This window comes from Heptranchias perlo, unplaced genomic scaffold, assembly GCF_035084215.1.
Source record: "Heptranchias perlo isolate sHepPer1 unplaced genomic scaffold, sHepPer1.hap1 HAP1_SCAFFOLD_1051, whole genome shotgun sequence".
Lineage (NCBI taxonomy): Eukaryota > Metazoa > Chordata > Chondrichthyes > Hexanchiformes > Hexanchidae > Heptranchias > Heptranchias perlo.
Genome location: NW_027138271.1, coordinates 30,001 through 40,000, shown reverse-complemented (window position 1 = coordinate 40,000; position 10,000 = coordinate 30,001).

Below are 10,000 nucleotides of genomic sequence, written 5' to 3'. Positions count from 1 at the left end.
AAGTCGAAAGGAGCCCACCTTTTGCCAGGCACAGACCGTTAAGGTCACGGACACGCTTGGGTGGTTAAGCTACAGTGACCCTTTCTAGCCGCCTTCGTCGTGTCTGCTGGGCACACATGGCCTTCCCCCCCCTGCCCGTGACAGGGGAGAGGTTGGTGTGCCAGGTCCGACTGGAGTTTGCAAACCATAGCGTTCAAGATACATGCACACACTCAGCCCTCCAGCTCTAAAAGGGTGACGTGTTTTGGTGCTCAGTTGCTAGAGAAATCTCGTGTTCAGCTACCAGAACGGGACTTGCTGTGCACATTCCCGCTCCACTCGAGACGGCAGACACCCGGGCTCTGGAGCTTGAATCGGACCTCTGTTAGACAACACAGGTGGACTTCTCGGCCTCACAAGAGAGCAATACGCCAGCGGGTGAACAGGAGAGTCGTGCCGACAAAACCCACTGACTTTTAAAACTGTCCGTCTGCCACTTGGGACAGAGAGAGGAACCTGACGAGCCTGAACACCAGCCTTGGCTGGACCGCTCGGGCCCTCCCATGTCGGACGCGAGTCGCCAAATCGATCGGAAGAGAGTACCGATTCCTCTCAAAAAGTCTGCGTGCCCGTTATTATAAAAGCAGCCCACCGGCCGCGGTGCCTTGCCCACAAACACACTTGGTGTCTGGGGTGATTCAGAGCCGCCGCGGCTCGAAAGTGTCAACCTGTTTTAAAAGTCATCGCTATGCCGGCACAGGTGACTTTCAAGTTAAAGAGTTCTCTTTATTGGCTTTCAAAAAAATCTGCAAAGTGTCACAGAGATTTTGAGAAACTCTTTTTTTTCTTTATATTATTATAATATAATATAATGTGTATATGTTTTCGAAAAGCATCCACCAGCAATCCATGGTGAGCCTCTCTCTGCTGGCAAGCTCCTCCTGCCTGAGCCCGACGCTGTCGAGGCTCAACACGATTTCAGACTGACAAAGAGTTCGAAAATTGCCGCCTGATGTAGCTTTAAATGCTGACAGGTGACTTCCGAGTGCTCTTGTAAAGGTCTCCGCTTTGAAATTGAGAGCCTTCTGCCAAGTGTCACTTTTTCAGGCACTCTTAAAGTGCACCTGGGCTGTCAGAGAAAGCTCTGAAAATCGTGTTCTCGAAAATCTCCGGGTACCCGACCAATCCCTAGGTGCCCGAATGACAAGTGTCAATTCGGCAGGACGGCCTCCCACCTCCGGCCGCAGATGCGTCACTAAATCCCCGCAACGGGGGCTTTCTCATTTCGGCATAGGGGCTTCCGCGGCCAACTCATTAACCTGTGCTCGGACTTTTTGTGCCACAAGTGCAAGGGACCGTTTGCCGGCAGCTACTCGCACCCCCCCGCCCAGGGGGGGAATCCTCTGACCGGAGATCCGAAACGCCGGCCGAATCCATCCCCGTCGGACTTCCGAAGGGGTTCCCTCGACCGACTGACTTCCGAACTCCTTTCTGGGCTTAAACGGGTGGAATTCGGACCCTCTCGCAAGGGAGCCGAAGCCCGCCAGCCCCGGGAGGCCTCGGGGCCGCCGTTTTCAAGCCCGACCAAAAAACCCGAAAAATGGGGAAAAATGGGAAAAATTCCCACTCCCAAAAGGCTTAAAAGTCGGTTGGGCGGCAGCCCGGGTCGGTCTCTGCAGACCTGGAGGCGCTAGACACAAGTCTGGTAAACAGGCTAAGTCTCGACATGCCACCTCTTACTATCCTGCAGGTACCCCGCCAATCCCCCCGGAACCGGCTGGCAATTGGCGAATCAGCGGGACGAATTTGAATTCGTGACCGACTCTCTGACACCGAATCGCCGCAAACGCGTTTCGATTTTTCGGCTTCGGTACCTCCCATCAGACTTTGACTGGCCATATCTCCGGACTCACGTGTCGCAGCCGGGACCTTCAGGTACCGTTCGACGCGTCTAACCCTGCCCCGTCGAATGGCGCCCCTCGCGGTGTGGTCCGATTTCCGCATTTTGGTCAGATTTGCCTCCAAAGTTTTCAGATTGAGTTGACGAATGCCCCCTACGGGGTAACCTCTTGCCCTTTCGGACCTGGTCCCTGTGACTTAATTTCCGCCTTTTGCTCAATCGTTTCCCCATTTATAATTAATTTTAAAAATCGGGTTACTCAGTTCTGGTTTACCAGTTCCCTCTTCGGACTTAGTTTTTGGTTAATCATTTCCGGTTCACCAGTTCCCGTTTTGGACTTAGTCTCTGCGGGCCGTTTCTCATCTTTTGGTTCATCAGTTCCCCTCTTTTAATAATTTTTTGGCTGCTTTCGTTTGATACTTTCCCTGCCTTCTGGGTAACTTTTCCCCCTTAGGACTTCATCGCCGCACATAATTTTCGACTTCTGGTTGATCATTTCACCCCTTTTAATCATTTTTGCAACTTTTGGTTAACCATTTCCCCCAGCTTCTGGTTAACCATTTCCCCTTTGGGACTTAGTCTCTGAGCATTCTTTTGGGATTCTGGTTAACCATTTGCCAATTTTTTTAAAATGTTGCCGCTTTTGTTTAATGCTTTCTGGTCAACCTTTCCCTCTTTCAGACTTCACCGCGGCACATTGCTTCAGCCTCCTGGTTAATCATTTCACCCCTTTTAATCATTTTTGCAACTTTTGGTTAACCATTTCCCCCAGCTTCTGGTTAACCATTTCCCCTTTGGGACTTAGTCTCTGAGCATTCTTTTGGGATTCTGGTTAATCATTTGCCAATTTTTAAAAAATGTTGCCACTTTTGTTTAATGCTTTCTGGTCAACCTTTCCCTCTTTCAGACTTCACCGCGGCACATTGCTTTAGCCTCCTGGTTAATCATTTCACCCCTTTTAATCCTTTTTCCCACTTTGGGTTAAGCAGTTCACCCTGCTTCTGGTTAACCATTTCCCCTTTGGGACTTAGTCTCTGAGCATTCTTTTGGGATTCTGGTTAATCATTTGCCAATTTTTAAAAAATGTTGCCGCTTTTGTTTAATGCTTTCTGGTCAACCTTTCCCTCTTTCAGACTTCACCGCGGCACATTGCTTCAGCCTCCTGGTTAATCATTTCACCCCTTTTAATCATTTTTGCAACTTTTGGTTAACCATTTCCCCCAGCTTCTGGTTAACCATTTCCCCTTTGGGACTTAGTCTCTGAGCATTCTTTTGGGATTCTGGTTAATCATTTGCCAATTTTTTAAAAATGTTGCCGCTTTTGTTTAATGCTTTCTGGTCAACCTTTCCCTCTTTCAGACTTCACCGCGGCACATTGCTTTAGCCTCCTGGTTAATCATTTCACCCCTTTTAATCATTTTTGCAACTTTTGGTTAACCATTTCCCCCAGCTTCTGGTTAACCATTTCCCCTTTGGGACTCAGTCTCTGAGCATTCTTTTGGGATTCTGGTTAATCATTTGCCACTTTTTTAAAAATGTTGCCGCTTTTGTTTAATGCTTTCCCTGCTTTCTGGTCAACCTTTCCCTCTTTCAGACTTCACCGCCGCACATTATTTTCGACTTCTGGTTAATCATTTCACCCCTTTTAATCATTTTTTGCCACTTTTGGTTAACCATTTCCCCCAGCTTCTGGTTAACCATTTCCCCTTTGGGACTTGGTCTCTGAGCATTCTTTTGGGATTCTGGTTAATCATTTGCCACTTTTTTAAAAATGTTGCGGCTTTTGTTTAATGCTTTCCCTGCTTTGTGGTCAACCTTTTCCCCTTTAGGACTTCACCGCGGCACATTGCTTCAGCCTCCTGGTTAATCATTTCACCCCTTTTAATCATTTTTGCAACTTTTGGTTAACCATTTCCCCCAGCTTCTGGTTAACCATTTCCCCTTTGGGACTTAGTCTCTGAGCATTCTTTTGGGATTCTGGTTAATCATTTGCCACTTTTTTAAAAATGTTGCCGCTTTTGTTTAATGCTTTCCCTGCTTTGTGGTCAACCTTTTCCCCTTTAGGACTTCACCGCGGCACATTGCTTCAGCCTCCTGGTTAATCATTTCACCCCTTTTAATCATTTTTGCAACTTTTGGTTAACCATTTCCCCCAGCTTCTGGTTAACCATTTCCCCTTTGGGACTTAGTCTCTGAGCATTCTTTTGGGATTCTGGTTAATCATTTGCCAATTTTAAAAAAATGTTGCCACTTTTGTTTAATGCTTTCTGGTCAACCTTTCCCTCTTTCAGACTTCACCGCGGCACATTGCTTTAGCCTCCTGGTTAATCATTTCACCCCTTTTAATCATTTTTGCAACTTTTGGTTAACCATTTCCCCCAGCTTCTGGTTAACCATTTCCCCTTTGGGACTTAGTCTCTGAGCATTCTTTTGGGATTCTGGTTAATCATTTGCCAATTTTTAAAAAATGTTGCCGCTTTTGTTTAATGCTTTCTGGTCAACCTTTCCCTCTTTCAGACTTCACCGCGGCACATTGCTTCAGCCTCCTGGTTAATCATTTCACCCCTTTTAATCATTTTTGCAACTTTTGGTTAACCATTTCCCCCAGCTTCTGGTTAACCATTTCCCCTTTGGGACTTAGTCTCTGAGCATTCTTTTGGGATTCTGGTTAATCATTTGCCACTTTTTTTAAAATGTTGCCGCTTTTGTTTAATGCTTTCCCTGCTTTGTGGTCAAACTTTTCCCCTTTAGGACTTCACCGCGGCACATTGCTTCAGCCTCCTGGTTAATCATTTCACCCCTTTTAATCATTTTTGCAACTTTTGGTTAACCATTTCCCCCAGCTTCTGGTTAACCATTTCCCCTTTGGGACTTAGTCTCTGAGCATTCTTTTGGGATTCTGGTTAATCATTTGCCAATTTTTTTAAAATGTTGCCACTTTTGTTTAATGCTTTCTGGTCAACCTTTCCCTCTTTCAGACTTCACCGCGGCACATTGCTTTAGCCTCCTGGTTAATCATTTCACCCCTTTTAATCATTTTTGCAACTTTTGGTTAACCATTTCACCCAGCTTCTGGTTAACCATTTCCCCTTTGGGACTTAGTCTCTGAGCATTCTTTTGGGATTCTGGTTAATCATTTGCCACTTTTTTAAAAATGTTGCCGCTTTTGTTTAATGCTTTCCCTGCTTTGTGGTCAACCTTTTCCCCTTTAGGACTTCACCGCGGCACATTGCTTCAGCCTCCTGGTTAATCATTTCACCCCTTTTAATCATTTTTGCAACTTTTGGTTAACCATTTCCCCCAGCTTCTGGTTAACCATTTCCCCTTTGGGACTTGGTCTCTGAGCATTCTTTTGGGATTCTGGTTAATCATTTGCCAATTTTTAAAAAATGTTGCCACTTTTGTTTAATGCTTTCTGGTCAACCTTTGCCTCTTTCAGACTTCACCGCGGCACATTGCTTTAGCCTCCTGGTTCATCATTTCACCCCTTTTAATCATTTTTGCAACTTTTGGTTAACCATTTCCCCCAGCTTCTGGTTAACCATTTCCCCTTTGGGACTTAGTCTCTGAGCATTCTTTTGGGATTCTGGTTAATCATTTGCCACTTTTTAAAAAATGTTGCCGCTTTTGTTTAATCGTTTCCCTGCTATGTGGTCAACCTTTTCCCCTTTCAGACTTCATCGCCGCGCATTGTTGTCGACTTCTGGTTAATCATTTTTCCCCTTTAAATCTTTTTTTGCCACTTTTGGTTAACCATTTCACCCAGCTTCTGGTTAACCATTTGCCCCATTTTACTGAATTTTTCCGCTTTGGTTTAATCATTTCCCTGCTTTCTTGTCAACCTTTTCCCCTTTTGGACTTCGCCGCCGCACTTTGCTTTTGCCTTCTGGTTAAACATTTCTCCCCTTTTAATCCTTTTTCCCACTTTTGGTTCACCAGTTCACCCAGCTTCTGGTTCACCATTTCCCCTTTGGGACTTAAGTCTCTGAGCATTCTTTTGGGATTCTGGTTAACCATTTGCCACTTTTTAAAAAATGTTGCCGCTTTTGTTTAATGCTTTCCCTGCTTTCTGGTCAACCTTTTCCCCTTTAGGACTTCACCGCGGCACATTGCTTTAGCCTCCTGGTTAATCATTTCACCCCTTTTAATCCTTTTTCCCACTTTGGGTTGGACAGTTCACCCAGCTACTGGTTAACCATTTCCCCTTTGGGACTTAAGTCTCTGAGCATTCTTTTGTGATTCTGGTTCACCATTTGTCCCTTTTTAAAAGATATTGCTGCTTTTGATTAAACCTTTCCCTGCTTTGCGGTCGACCTATTCCTCTTTCAGACTTCATCGCCGCACCTTGTTTTCGACATCTGGTTCAACATTTCTCCCCTTTTAATCCTTTTTCCCACTTTTGGTTAAGCAGTTCACCCAGCTTCTGGTTCACCATTTGCCCCTTTTTACTGAATTTTTCTGCTTTTGTTTAATCATTTCCCTGCTTTGCGGTCGACCTATTCCTCTTTCAGACTTCATCGCCGCGCATTGTTTTCGACATCTGGTTAAACATTTCTCCCCTTTTAATCCTTTTTCCCACTTTTGGTTAAGCAGTTCACCCAACTTCTGGTTAACCATTTGCCCCTTCTTACTGAATTTTTCCGCTTTTGTTTAATCATTTCCCTGCTTTATGGTCAACCTTTTCCCCTTTAGGACTTCGCCGCCGCACTTTGCTTTCGCCTTCTGGTTAATCATTTCACAACATTTTAATCCTTTTTCCCACTTTTGGTTAAACAGTTCACCCAGCTTCTGGTTAACCATTTGCCCCTTTGGGACTTAAGTCTCTGAGCATTCTTTTGGGATTCTGGTTCACCATTTGTCCCTTTTTAAAAGATATTGCTGCTTCTGTTTAATCCTTTCCCTGCTTTGCGGTCAACCTTTTCCTCTTTCAGACTTCATCGCCGCGCATTGTTTTCGACATCTGGTTCAACATTTCTCCCCTTTTAATCCTCTTTCCCACTTTTGGTTAAGCAGTTCACCCAACTTCTGGTTCACCACTTGCCCCTTTTTACTGAATTTTTCTGCTTTTGTTTAATCATTTCCCTGCTTTCCGGTCAACCTTTCCCTCTTTCAGACTTAATCGCCGCACATTGTTGTCGACTTCTGGTTGATCAGTTCACCCCTTTTTTATCCTTTTTCCCACTTTGGGTTAAGCAGTTCACCCAGCTTCTGGTTAACCATTTGCCCCTTTGGGACTTAAGTCTCTGAGCATTCTTTTGGGATTCTGGTAAACCATTTGTCCCTTTTTAAAAAATGCTGCTGCTTTTGTTTAATGCTTGCCCTGCTTTGCGGTCGATCATTTCACCCCTTTTAATCCATTTTTGCCACTTTGGGTTAAACAGTTCACACAACTTCTGGTTCACCATTTCACATTTCGGAACTTTTATTCCCACCATTACTTTGGGCTTCTGGTTCATCATTTCACGCTGTTTTACAAATCTTTGCCGCTTCACTTTTAATCCACAAACCGGGGCTCGCTTTCGGGTGGGGGGGGGGGGGGGGGGGTAGCGGGTTTGGGCCGGGCACTCCACATCCCGGTGTGCGACCGGGTTCGTTCTGGTACCGCTCGGTGCCCCTCGTCCTGCTCTTGCCGCGGAAGCAAACCAGACGACCGTCGGTCTCACGCCCGAGGGGAGAGGAGGCGGAAAGCGGTTTGCAGCCTTTCGCTGTACCTCCGGCGGGCAGCGCCGCACCTCCGAGTGCTCGGTACCGTTCGCTGCACCTCGTCCGGCCGCACGCAGCGAGCCAAACCCGGAGGAAATCGGCCTGTGCCTTCTCGAGATATGGGCCTCCGGGTGGGACGGACAAACCGGGGCCCCGAGCTCGCTTTCGGCGGCCCGGCACTCGACTTCCCGGTGTCCGAACGTGATCCTTCCGGTACCCTTCGGTGCCCCTTGCCCGACTCTAGCTCCCGTGCTGAAGCGGAGTCGGTCGGCCTGACGGCCTGCCGAGTTAACCAGCGGAAAGCGGTGCGCAGCCTTTCGCTTGCAGCTCCGGCGGGCAGCGCCGCACCTCCGGCTGCTCAGTGCCGTCCGCTGCTCCCCTTCCGGCTGCACGCAGCGAACCATACCCGGAGGAAATCGGCCTCGGCCTTCCGGAGATATGGGCCTGCGAGTGGGACCAATAAATCGGTGCACATTTCCGGCTCGGTTTCCGGCCTCGGCACTATCAGTTCACGCCGTCCGACCGACGTCGTTCTGGCACGGTTCCGTTGCTCCTTGATCCGGTCCAGCCACGGTAATCAGCCGAAGATGGTGGGGGGGGGACACATTGCCCGCCGAGTTAGCCGGAGGAAATCGGCCTCGGACTTCCTCAGATATCAGCCTCCGGGTGGGACAGACAAACCGGGGACCCGAGCACGCTTTCGGCGGCCCGCTGGTCGACTTCCCGGTGTGCGACCGGGTTCGTTCCGGTACCGTTCGCTGCCCCTCGTCCTGCTCTAGCCGCGGAGACAAACCCGACGACCGTCGGTCTCACGCCCGCGGAGGGAGGTGGCGGAAAGTGGTTTGCAGCCTTTCGCTGTACCTCCGGCGGGCAGCGCCCGACCTCCGAGTGCTCGGTACCGTCCGCTGCGCCTGGTCCTGCCGCACACAACGAGCCATACCCGGTGGAAATCGGCCTGTGCCTTCCAGAGATATGGGCCTCCGGGTGGGACGGACAAACCGGGGCCCCGTGCTCGCTTTCGGCGGCCCGCTAGTCGACTTCCCGGTGTGCGACCGGGTTCCTTCCGGTACCGTTCGCTGCCCCTCGTCCTGCTCTAGCCGCGGAAACAAACCCGACGACCGTCGGTCTCACGCCCGCGGAGGGAGGCGGCGGAAAGTGGTTTGCAGCCTTTCGCTGTACCTCCGGCGGGCAGCGCCCGACCTCCGAGTGCTCGGTACCGTCCGCTGCGCCTGGTCCGGCCGCACACAACGAGCCATACCTGGTGGAAATCGGCCTGTGCCTTCCGGAGACATGGGCCTCCGGGTGGGACGGACAAACCGGGGCCCCGAGCGGTGGCACCCTGCTCGCTTTCGGCGGCCCGGCACTCGACTTCCCGGTGTGCGAACGTCATCGTTCCGGTACCCTTCGGTGCCCCTTGCCCCACTCCAGCTCCGGTGCTAAAGCGGAGTCGGTCGGTCTCACGGACGCCGAGTTAGCAGGCGGAAAGCGGTGCGCAGCCTTTCGCTGTCACTCCGGCGGGCAGCACCGCACCTCCGAGTGCTCGGTACCGTACGCTGCGCCGCCTCCTGCCGCACGCAACGAGCCATACCCGCAGGAAATCGGCCTCGGCGTTCCGGAGTTATCCGCCTCCGAGTGGGCCTGACCAAGCGGGGTGAACTGGAAATCATTAACCAACGTACTTCCAGGTTTTCACCCGCAGAGGGCAGCACTCTCTTCTCCGTTTTAAACTGGGCCGACCCGGCTCCGTTTCGAGACCCGGCACTCGACTTCCCGGTGTGCGACCGGGTTCGTTCCGGTACCGTTCGCTGCCCCTCGTCCTGCTCTAGCCGCGGAAGCAAACCCGACGACCGTCGGTCTCACGCCCGCGGAGGGAGGCGGCGGAAAGTGGTTTGCAGCCTTTCGCTGTACCTCCGGCGGGCAGCGTCCGACCTCCGAGTGCTCGGTACCGTCCGCTGCGCCTGGTCCGGCCGCACACAACGAGCCATACCCGGTGGAAATCGGCCTGTGCCTTCCGGAGATATGGGCCTCCGGGTGGGACGGACAAACCGGGGCCCCGAGCTCGCTTTCAGCGGCCCGGCACTCGACTTCCCGGTGTGCGAACGTCATCCTTCCGGTACTCAACCGTGCCCCTTGCCCCACTCTAGCTCCGGCGGTAAAGCGGAGTCGGTCGGTCTCACGGACGCCGAGTTAGCAGGCGGAAAGCGGTGCGCAGCCTTTCGCTGTCACTCCGGCGGGCAGCATCGCACCTCCCAGTGCTCGGTACCGTCCGCTGCGCCTGGTCCGGCCGCACACAACGAGCCATACCCGGAGGAAATCGGCCTGTGCCTTCCGGAGATATGGGCCTCCGGGTGGGACGGACAAACCGGGGCCCCGAGCGGTGGCACCCTGCTCGCTTTCAGCGGCCCGGCACTCGACTTC